Consider the following 11,608-nt stretch of genomic DNA (forward strand, 5'->3'; position numbering starts at 1 on the left):
TTAGGATGCCCGTGAGGGGTCCGTCTGTTTGGATCCGTCTGGGGATCGGGAGATGCCCATGAGGGGTCCGTCTGTTTGGATCCATCTGGGGATCGGGAGATTGTCCCTGTCCCATCTGTAGGTCTTTGGCATTATCGAGGCTCCCTCTCCGGACTCTCGTCTGCCTGGACCATCTGTAGGGCCCTTGTTCTTCCTTTTTGTCTGCCTATCTTGTTTGTCAGTGTTATTTGTTATACCTTCATAAATGTATAAATGTGTGAGAACTGTGGCCACATGTGTGAGTGTTTTATGCCTGAGCTTGTGTTTGCATTGGGACTTGTGGGCCGGATTGCCAGCGGAAGGGATGGAGACCCCTTCGGTGGTTGAACTGGCACAGACTAACCTAACATTGCTTCCTTACTCTCTCTGACCAGAGCACAGGCAGCAGGCAGCAGAAAGCTTGCTGTGAGTCCAGCAGGCAGCGGCTGCACAGCTGCTACTTCGGGGACCCAGGGCGCCGCTGAGAGGGCTAGGTGGCCCGTGAGCATCACGGGGCCTAGATGCAGCGGGTTCAGGGCCCCAGCTCGCTCAAAAAGCTGTGGAGCAGAGGCTTGGTTGCGTGAGAACTAGGCATGGCTTTGTGCTAGAGTGGGCTGTGAGCACTGTGGGGCCCAGATATGGCCGGCAGGTTCTGGCTGGGCTCCTGTGTGGACATGGGGCAGAGCTGGCGGGAGCCAGCAGGAGCCTCAAGGAGCTTAGTGTGGGGGCTGGTGGAGACCTAACTGCCCCTCCAGGGTCACAGCTGAGGAGTGACCTACAGGTCTGTGGGCCCAGCCAGGGCGTGGAGTCACTTTCAGTCTGCCGTTCTCGTGTACTTGAGGGTCTGAGGTTAACAACAATCTTTTGTCTCCATGGTGCATGCCTTCCCCGTTCTCTTCCATGCTGTTGGGTGGGGCTCCCAAGACCTGCCCTGAGGCTAAAACCTGATCAAGGTCTGGCTCCAAGAATGGAATGTCACCAACAGTTTCTCGTCTGTGGTACAATGCGGATGCAAATTGAGAGTTATTCTTGTTATGGTATATGCATGTATTTCTGTTCTTGTTTAAAATATTGTAACTTTACAATATATTCTAGAGTACTGAGGGAAATCACAAGAAAGACTTTGGTAAGAGTTTCTGTTTTAAAGGAAAAGAAAAAGCAGAATTTGTCTGGAGTAAATGTCTGAGGGATCAAAGGAACGGACTGAGGGTACATGGAAGGTCGTAGAAGGTCAGAGGGGAAGTGATGTAAACTGTTTGTTATGGTTTCTTATACCTGCAAATACTGAATTTGAAAGTTAATTCTTGTTGGTTTTCATCTTAAAATGGCTAATGATTCTGCAAACTGCTTATGTGTGTATGTATACAGGCATGTGACTTGAAAATGTAAGCAAGCTTTAACTGTATGTATGTATGTGTGTAACTTGGATCCAACTGTGTGTATGTGTACAAGTAATTATTGTTTAGAAAAACGAGCTTTAAACAGCAACCACGTGGCTCTCTCCATCTTGGCTGGTGACCTCATGGGCAGCCATGTGGCTGGTAGCCATCTTTTACTAAGGTTATAAAGATCTACTCGGGTTAACACCTAATACTTATGTCTTTACCAAGTGTTCAACAGCAAGTTTCTAGAGAGTTTAAATAGATGGCAACATATGTTTATTTGATTAATATTAAAGCTGCACATCAATGCTTTTATACACAGGAATATACCTTGCTCTGGCAGCCAAACTTTGCAACATAAAGGAATCATAGGAAACAGCTGAGGTTTGCAAATGTATGGCAGGACTAGAGTTCCAAAAAGAGTCTAGTTGCAGTGGTGGAAGACATTTGAGAGATCTCAGTCTTTTAAGAACAGTTTTTATAGTTAAAAACCAATGGCTTAAAAAATGTTTCTTCTTACCCAAGGTACTTTCAGGCTTAAGAATGTTGTATAATGATATTTTGTTTTGGTTTCCTCACTGAACCTGTATTTGATGCTAGAAGAGCTTCAACTTAAAAGCATTGTTTTTAGGCTCTTTATTATAGACTGTTAGAGAACATAAATAGTCAGTCATAAGTAATCAAGTTTTTTAATTGTAGTCAGGGTAAGTAAGTACTGATGTAAGTTTACTCATTTACTCAGTCTCTTGCATATGTTTTTAGGGTTGAGCTTGAAACAAGTAATTAGAAACAAAGTTTGTCTATTCAGATATACCTGGACAGCCCTCATACTTCAGAGATCTGAAGAATATGGCATTTAAATGTTGATCTAAAAGCTTACTATATCAGACAGGCTTCCAGATCCTAGCAGTGACCCAAGGTCTCCAAAGAAGATTATGTATGAGGCACCACAATGTCTCTGCCTGAAATATGACAACGCTGACCACAGGGCAAGATGCCCCAGTACAACGCCTGCCGCCAGGACCCAGCCCAGACTGTGGACAAGCAGTAGGACACTGGAATTGATTGCACCCTTTTGCCTGATCAAGGTCAGTCTTCCATGTCCCTATTCCACAGGAAAAATACTCTGCCTTATGGACCTGATGGCGGAAGAAGATTGATGCTGTTCTGATTGGTGCCTCCAACGCTATGAAGACCTGGGTAGGGATTGGTCCCTGTAATTTATAGGATTGGAAGCTTCTTGGTCTGCACTCAGATATAGTTTATCCTTCTCAGATTTCTGATAGTACTGATGGCTGGGCTAGCTCTAACTTTGTCAGCATGGCAGCATCAACCAGATCCTCATGCAAGGCCATAGCTAGCTTGTTAGCTCACTTTTAGGAAAATATTCTAAGATATAAAAGTTTAAGTAAGTCATAAAGGTTCAGATATGAGTCCAAAATGAGATAAGTTTCAGATTACTCTTCTGGTCTATGGTTCAGAGCTTAACATTTAGGAGTCCTGATGAGCTGGTAGAGCAATGACTACTTACTGTTCAGTCACAAGCTCAATATTTTGGATTTGTTTTAGATGTCATATTTAAATGTAACTTGTTGGGACTCAAAGGTATGAGTCCAATTCTGCTGTTTTATAAGATACCCATTATCTGCTTTGTCTACAATATGGATTTCAGTACAGATTGGTAATACTAATGTATCTAAAACTTCTATGTCATTTTGTAAGTAGGCCTCAAAGGATCAAAAGAGCCATAAAAACCTAGACCCACTTCACAGAGGTCAAAAGGACCCCAGATAAGTATTCCTAAAGATGGTATTTTTCCTCTCTCCTGGTCTTGGGACTACTGCTTTTCCCATTACTAAGGGTATGGACCTAAGGGTTCCAAATAAGTTCATAAATTTTAATTTCTGTTCCTAGTTTAAATTTGTCTCAACAGATTTCTACTCAGCTGGCAGTCACCTCCAGGTTTCAGTCGCTGACTCCACTGCTCCAGATGACTGTGAGCTCCAGACTTGCTAAAAGCTGACGTGGACCAGCCCAGCTAACATGGTTCTTCCCTGTCTGTCCCTATGGGGTCAGGCAGCTACATGCTTCTGACAAATGCCCCCTTGCCCAGTCTTTGACTAGCTTTTCAGCCTTTTGGGGCCCCCTGACATCGGCGCCCCAATGCCAGCTCGAAGCAGTTCCAGAAGAGAATACATCACCCATATTCCCTGTTCAGGAAAGGCTGAAATGCTGAGTCAAAATGAAACTCCCTGGCATAGAGACAAGATGGCTAACTATACATGGCCATTATTAGAGAGGGATACTTAGGAACTAACTGTCCAAAACCCATGATTGGGTTCCATTAGGCACATGAGAAGGGGGAAATGTGAGACCAAAATGAGCCATCTTAGAAATAAGACCAAAATGCTTTCACCCTAAAATTAATGCCTAAGATTTCTCCTTTTGAGAACAGGCCAGAAGTTACTGAGACCAGTCAGTTCAGATTCCAGAAACCAGGAAGTGTAAAAATACAGAGTCACAAGGTAGTCAGGAGGTAATGGCTGCCGGACTATGGAATGTCCTCTCCCTGGCCCCCTAGGCAACTGCTTGACCATAGAATGTCCCAACCCTAGTTTCCATAGTGACTGTGTAATCACCAGATGCCCCATCTGAGGGCAGCCAATGAAAAATGGTGGTGGGCAACTACTTCCTTAGAAGGAAAACTGAATTGTGATTTCTGGAATTCCTAGAAGCGAGCCAATCAGAATTCTACCCGTACTAGCACCCCTAAATGATGTAACCTTGTGACTTTTCCCTTTAAAAACTGAGCTTGCAGACAGGTGGGTGCTTCCTCCAGCCTCCACTGCGTTGGATGCATTGGACGAAGTCCCTGCCTAGGCTTGTATTGCTTTTGGATATCCAGAATTAAACCTTGCTTTTGCATTCCGGCATGCTCGTCTTTGGTGGTCTCTCTGGGGGTCACAATCTGGGCACAACAATTAAACAAATGTTCTTGAGCATAAACAAAAGTAACATATCTTAAAATAATATTCTACAACATTTCCCCTTTTTTGCCTAAACAAAAAAAATGAAGTTTTAACTTTAACATGAGGCTGTACACAGTAAGAACAATTATCAAGTAAAGATTACATTCACAATGTAATGATTCCAGTTCATTACTGTCTGGCAAATGAAAAGAAAACACTCCATTATCTATGCTATCTTAATGAATCTAAAGTTTTGTACCTAATTTACTCTCTCTCATAACTAAAGAAAACTGTAACTATAACTATCTAGTCTCCACCAAAGACTCTAGAAGGATAATATTGAGTAAACAAAAAGTTACATTGCAAACAACTTCCAAAACTCCAGCAATGACAGAGAAATTTGACTGTCTGGACACTGTCCATTTGAAAGAGATTGAGGGGGAAGAGAATGGGTGGTGTTGGAGGGAGGTCAGGGAATAGTCAGGGAATGGGGAAATGATGTAATATCATTTTAATTAAAAATATTATCCCATCTCATAAAAAAATAAAACCAAACTTCATCAAACTGTTACCACAATGAAACATGGGATTTGGGTAACCTACATCTGCATCCCTGGGCTGTAGTCACTCATATTTGGCTCCAGCATCAACTCTCCTATCCCTTCTGAGGTGAGAACTGTATTTTTACACTGAGATTACTGAAAACAGCAAGGAAGCGTACTCCATTTCACCCAAGAGTACTGAGCATTGTTTCCTAACAGATGTAACCTTTGCCTTTGTCTCACTGGCTGTTTGTCCTCCCACCAAGAGTCCACCTTCCTGGTCCCTAAGCGGATATGAATCAGGTCTCCAGGTCAATAAAATACAATGGGCACTTACTCCTGGAGCTCTGATCCGGCCTGTTTCTAAGACCCATCCACCACCTCTGAAGTCCCTAATGAACTAACAGATGGCAAATTCAGCCAAGCCAGAGAGGGCCCAATAGTATAATTAGTTAATACATATTGAAAAATGAAAATGACATGTATTTGTACATAAATGAAAAAAATGAAACATTTTCATTTACTTTATTATTTTTATTTTTGCTGTTTGAAAGAGAGCCTCACTCTGTTACCAAGGCTAGCCCTGAACTCAAAACCGTCTTCTTGTTTCAACCTCCAGAAGGTTGAGATTACAGAGATGAAATTACAATTCTCAACTCTCATTTATACCAGTAGCCATGTCACGGCGGGGGGGGGGGGGGGGGGAGAGCAGGTGATGATTGAAGTTCAGGGTGCTGGCCCACCAGGAGGCAACTCCCCAGTGGATCATTCTGGGGATAGGCAAGGCTCTGGAGACCACAGACCCTGGAATGTCTTTTGCTTCTGCTGTGCCTTTGAACGTTTGCTGTGGCTGTCTCTCTCTGACATCTGGAATGGCTGAATTGGGTGTTGGGAAATTCCCCACTGCCTGTAAGGTAATGTGTTTATCTCATGGAAACTTCCTGTTCTACTGGGCATTTTTACCTGTGAATCATTATGGAGATGATTTCCTTCCTAAGCTGTACGGTCTAATTGATAATAATAACATTAGCTTATACAGAGCTTTGATGAATAAAAGTATACACAAGGATATGTTTCACAGCCTAGGACCTCTGGGTTCCACCTAAGGAGCTGCTTTAGATCACAGCTCAGGTTAATGATTAAGGAGAACAATTGAATTCCCTGGAAGCCAGGCTGGCCCTAATTATCTTAAGGCTAAAAAGAAAACAGCTGAAGATCTCGGTGTGCATCATTTGGCTGAAACAAAGCCTTGTAATAACTTCAGGTTAGAACAGATGCTTTGACAATAGCTTTAAGATGAAAAAAAAAAACCACAGAAAATAATCTAATATCCACAAGGACACATAGCTGAGGTTAAAAATACAAAGCCACCCAACTGTTAAGGTTGATTGACGATCAAAGGTGATGATTAACTCCTTATACCCACCCATCCCTGCCCTCAATCTTCTGACATAAGAGGCTATTGATAAAGGGGTATACACCCTTAAGATCTAAAGTACAGCTGACTATGAATATCTTTTATGTACAAGAGTTTAGGTTTGTGATTCCTTTAGGATTCCTTGTAAGATTAACTTTCTAGATAGACAGTAGAATGGTTGATTCTTTCTTTGTAGCCATAGTATTGGGCCTGCAAGCAAGGGAGTTGGCTGTGAAAAGATGTTCTCTGTCTGCTCATGCTCTGTTGATCTTCAATAAGTTACTTAGATGTAAATGTATATGGGATATTGGGATGACTTTGTTTTTAATCACCTGGGGAGATGAAAACCATGTTACCTGCACTCTGTGGGAATTTAGCAAAATCACTGTATGGGATAGAGATTAAAATGAACAGATGCTTTTTTAGAAGTACCTTGACCTTGAAGATTCCTTGTGGAAAACAATGATGGTTTTGCTGAGGGAGCCTTGCGGCCATCCCATGACTTTGGCCACAAGACACTTGAGGCACACCTGGGGCTTTTGTATTATTGTGCATTGCACACAATGATGAATGAAGGACTAGAGTCATGGAGGCATATGATGCTCCCCTTCAGTAAGACATGTAAATTACGGTTAGGGACCTTGGTATGAGGAAATACTTTATGTAACAATCTATAAATATGCTTTTGTATGGCTTCCCCCCAAAGAAGCCAGTCAAACCCAAGCCAGCCAAGTCCAGCCCAGTCAGTCCATCAGAAGAAGCTGATGAATAAAGAAGGAAACCTTCAAAAGAATGTGAGTGTCTTTTTCCTAACTCCCTCAAGATAGAAAAGTAACAGTTGGGCCAAAGCTGTGGATTCCCTTTGAGGCCTGAGCTGCCTAGAGGCTGGTTCCATTAGACAGCTATACATTTAGTATTTCCTCTTTGCTTGTTTTGTCTTTGAGTTTTTTGAGACAGAGTTTCTCTCTGTAACAGCCCTGGCTGTCCTGGAACTCTCTTTATAGACCAGGCTGGCCTCGAACTCACAGGGATACTCCTGCTTCTGCCTCCCAAGTGTGCCAACATTATCTGGCTATTTAATATTTCTTAAATGTATAACAAGAATAGTAGTCATGTTTGAAGGCTATTCCTCAAAGGGTTAATCATGACTATTTTCTCTATGTGGTAGAATTATAAAGTGTGCTTATTTTCGCTTATCCCTCTTCTAAATTTTCTACGATAACTTTGCTCTCTCTTATAATTTTAAATTAAATGTGTTAATTTGTGAATTTAGCCACCCAATACATTAGGATCCTTCATTTGTAAATGCACTACTATAGCTAAAAGACTGAGCGAGAGCAGGGCATGGTGGCACACGCCTTTAATCCCAGCACTTGGGAGGCAGAGGCAGGTAGATCTCTGTGAGTTCGAGGCCAGCCTGTCTGCAGAGTGAGTTCCAGGACAGCCAGGGTTGTTACACAGTCAAACCCTGTCTCAGGGAAAACAAACAAACAGAAAAGATGGAATGAGTTACACTACTTTGACTTTATCATATTTGTTTAATATATTTTTCTAGATTTATTCAAGTAATATAGTACTCCAATGTTTAGTGGAACCATTGTCCCCACATCATGTCATCTGGGATTTGTGCAGCTTCTCCAGACCTCTTTCAGCTGAGACACCTTTCTCTGCTTTCCATATGGGACACAGCCTTCCCAATGGGACACAGCCTTCCCATTCCTGCGGAGTTTTATGCTCAACTTGCAGGGATCAGGCCTCCTCACATCCATCACCCGATTCCCTCAGACACCCCTCCTCCCAGTGAAGCAGCTCAATATCTTAGCCTGCTTTGTGAGTCCCTGGTTATCTGTAAGGTTGAGCAAATACCTCAGGTCAGAGCACATTCGCAGGCTTTGTGATTGTCCCACAAGACAGAGTACTGAAAAACAGCCTTCCCCGACATGGTCCCTATTGTCCTCAGGACTGAGTACAGTTAGATCTTTCTCCCAACTTCTGGGAAAGTTCTCTGCCCAGAATCCTGCACAATGAAGAGAGAGAGAGAGAGAGAGAGAGAGAGAGGACTTAAAGGTTGTTAACTTGTGTGTGTCATTGGCGTGAGAAAAATGAAAGCTTGACCTCTCTTATATACATTATATACAGCCTTATATAAACACGGGTGTAGCTAGAGTTTTCCTGCCTGGCCCACAGTCAGGACAAATCTTTGTCACCCGCCAGTCCCACAGTCGCTCAGACCCAACCAAGTAAACACAGAGACTTATATTGCTTACAAACTGTATGGCCATGGCAGGCTTCTTGCTAACTGTTCTTATAGCTTAAATTAATCCATTTCCATAAATCTATACCTTGCCACGTGACTTGTGGCTTACCGGCATCTTCACATGCTGCTTATGATGGCGGTGGCTGGCAGTGACTCCTGCCTTCCTGTTCTTTCTTTTCTCCTCTCTGTTAGTCCCGCCTATACTTCCTGCCTAGCCACTGGCCAATCAGTGTTTTATTTATTGACCAATCAGAGCAACACATTTGCCATATAGAACATCCCACAGCACTTTCCCCCCCTTTTTTTTCAAAAAGGAAGGTTTTAACCTTAACATAAAATTACATAAAATTTGGGAATTTGGGTGTAGCTTCTCTTACTACTTCCTGCTGGAGGGGGGCGCTGTATCTTATGGGAACACAAAGAAAATTTTAAAATTATGGAATAGTCTATGAGGCTGTATTCTCTGAGCCAGTTATCTTCAAACCATTCTGGATGTTGGATCATCTGGGTCATGGTGTCATCGGAGACCTTTCAGGGGGTCTTGGATGGTCAAACCTGATGTATCTTAATCTGGAACAAATCCATAGCCTCTGGCTTTCTGTGGAAACAAAAGCAGAGTCTCCTTTCCAAAGCAACACATTCTTACATCCAAATTTTGAAGTCAAGGTGTCTTTAAAATATACATATTGGTTTAACTCAACATCTTTTACGATCAAATGTTTTTCTGCAGTTAAAAATCCCAAAGACAACACAATCCAGATTCTCTGTGTAATATTCATCTTTATGTGGCTTATTTATTATATTAATTTTATTGTCTCTTTAAAGACTTTATTTTTTAAAACTATGTATTTGTTTATATAACTGTATATATCACCTTTTTTTGTCTCTTTCAAGCCTACATATATTTTACACACATTGTAAACTATACATCTGAATCTGTCTTATTGTAAATCTATTGCTTTAAACTAAAGCATTTGTAAGACTGAAATGGTGCTATGGCTGCTGGCTCCGCCCACCTCACCTCAGCTTCCCAACATGGCAGTGGTATGTTTTCCGCCAGCTCTGGGAGCTGTCGTGGGTCTATGCTTTTATCCAAGCAGTGTGTAGCCCAGAAACCTCTTTTTTTTGTTTTGTACTAGCAAAGGCTAAATCGACCATGCAGCTTAATGTGCCACTTGCAGAGGCCTCATTCCCGCCATACTGCAGGTCCAGCATGCACGCCAGGAACCCACAAGTAGCTCAAACCGGCAAGCTGCCGCTCATTTGAGAGAGACAATTAGGAAGCTGTTTTTAGCTCCGTTTTAGAATCTTTTTTCAGGTTTTAGGTGGAAACTTTTGCCAACTCATTGGGCGCCATTTGTAGCTAGAGTTTTCCTGCTTGGTCCACAGTCAGGACAAATCTGTCACCCGCCAGTCCTACAGCCGCTCAGACCCAACCAAGTAAACACAGAGACTTATATTGCTTACAAACTGTATGGCCGTGGCAGACTTCTTGCTAACTGTTCTTATAGCTTAAATTAATCCATTTCCATAAATCTATACCTTGCCACGTGGTTCGTGGTTTACCAGCGTCTTCACATGCATCTTCACATGGCATGGCGGCAGCTGGCAGTGACTCCTTCTGCCTTCCTGTTCTTTCTTTTCTCCTCTCTGTTAGTCCTGCCTATACTTCCTGCCTGGCCACTGGCCAATCAGTGTTTTATTTATTGACCAGTCAGAGCAATTTGACATACAGAACATCCCACAGCACACGGGTCCTACTGTTACCAGGGAAGCTGGGGTCCCCTTTTGGGTTCTTAGTGTCATTAATAAAGAACTCTATAATTACTTCAGAATAGGCTCAAGGACAATTTTATTCATGTTTGAGAGAATACACTAGGCCAAGCAAGTTGAAATCCCAGCAGCTGCCCAAGGGAAGGCATTTCTGAATAAGAATGGCCCCTATAGGTGCTCAGGTTTCAAAGCTTGGTCACCAGAGAAAGGAATTATTACATGTGTCCTCTTTGGAGATGTAGACTTGCTGGAGGAAGTGTGTCACTGGGGGCGGGATTTGGGCTTTCAGAAACCCAAACCAGGCCCAGTGGATCTCTCTCTCTTCCTGCTGCCTGTGGATGTAGAACTCTCGGCTCCTTCTCCAGCACCGTGTCTGCCTGTACGCCACCATGCTTCCCGCCATGCTGATAATGAACTAAACCTCTGAAACTGTAGGCTAGCCCCAATGAAATGTTTTCCTTTATAAGAGTTGCCTTGGTCATGGTGTCTCTTCACAGCACTAGAACAGGGACTAAGACACCAGTTTTTTTTTTGCTGATGTGGAAACTGGGATTACTAAGCTTAAACCATTCAGCAAAGGTCACACCACTAGGAAACAGGGGATGACTCTTAAATCCAGGTTTTTTGGGGTTTTTTGTTTATTTGTTTGTTTTTGTTTTTTAAACTCAGGCAGGCGATGTCAGCTCCAAAGGAAATTCCAGTTCCCCAAACTCCAAAGGGTAGTGCATATCCAGAGATATATATCCATACATCCAGAAATGACAGTCTTGGCCCCATTCAAGCTGGACTATAGCAAGGTATCTGGTTAGATAAAAGCCAGAATGCTGCAGGAATTTGTGAGTAAGCTTTTCCATCTGCCAAAAGGAATCATTTCCCTTGCCTCTGGCAGAAGGGACTTATGACTTTCCATTGATATAGACCTGTGGTTGCATGCCAGAGTCCAGGCGGACTTCCAGGCTGCCTCAGGCCCTACTCAGTTACGTGTTATATGTTTCAAAGCACCCACACTTGCCTCCCTGTCCTCTCTCACCCCCTGCCTCCACCTCAAACTCCCAGACCCACTGAAGTCATGGGCTTCCCTCCCAGCAGCTACTCATCCTCCTTAAGACCTGGTATTCTCTCTCTACTAGTCTTTCTCTCGCTGTTTATTGCTATTCCAAGTGTTCTCTCTTCTCTGCTTTGCTAGCCCTGGCCATGGCCCGCCTGTTCCTCTTCCAGTCTGCTCCAGACTCTTCCAGATGCCTCTAGCT

Source organism: Peromyscus leucopus, chromosome 16_21 (assembly GCF_004664715.2).
Source record: "Peromyscus leucopus breed LL Stock chromosome 16_21, UCI_PerLeu_2.1, whole genome shotgun sequence".
Taxonomy (NCBI): domain Eukaryota; kingdom Metazoa; phylum Chordata; class Mammalia; order Rodentia; family Cricetidae; genus Peromyscus; species Peromyscus leucopus.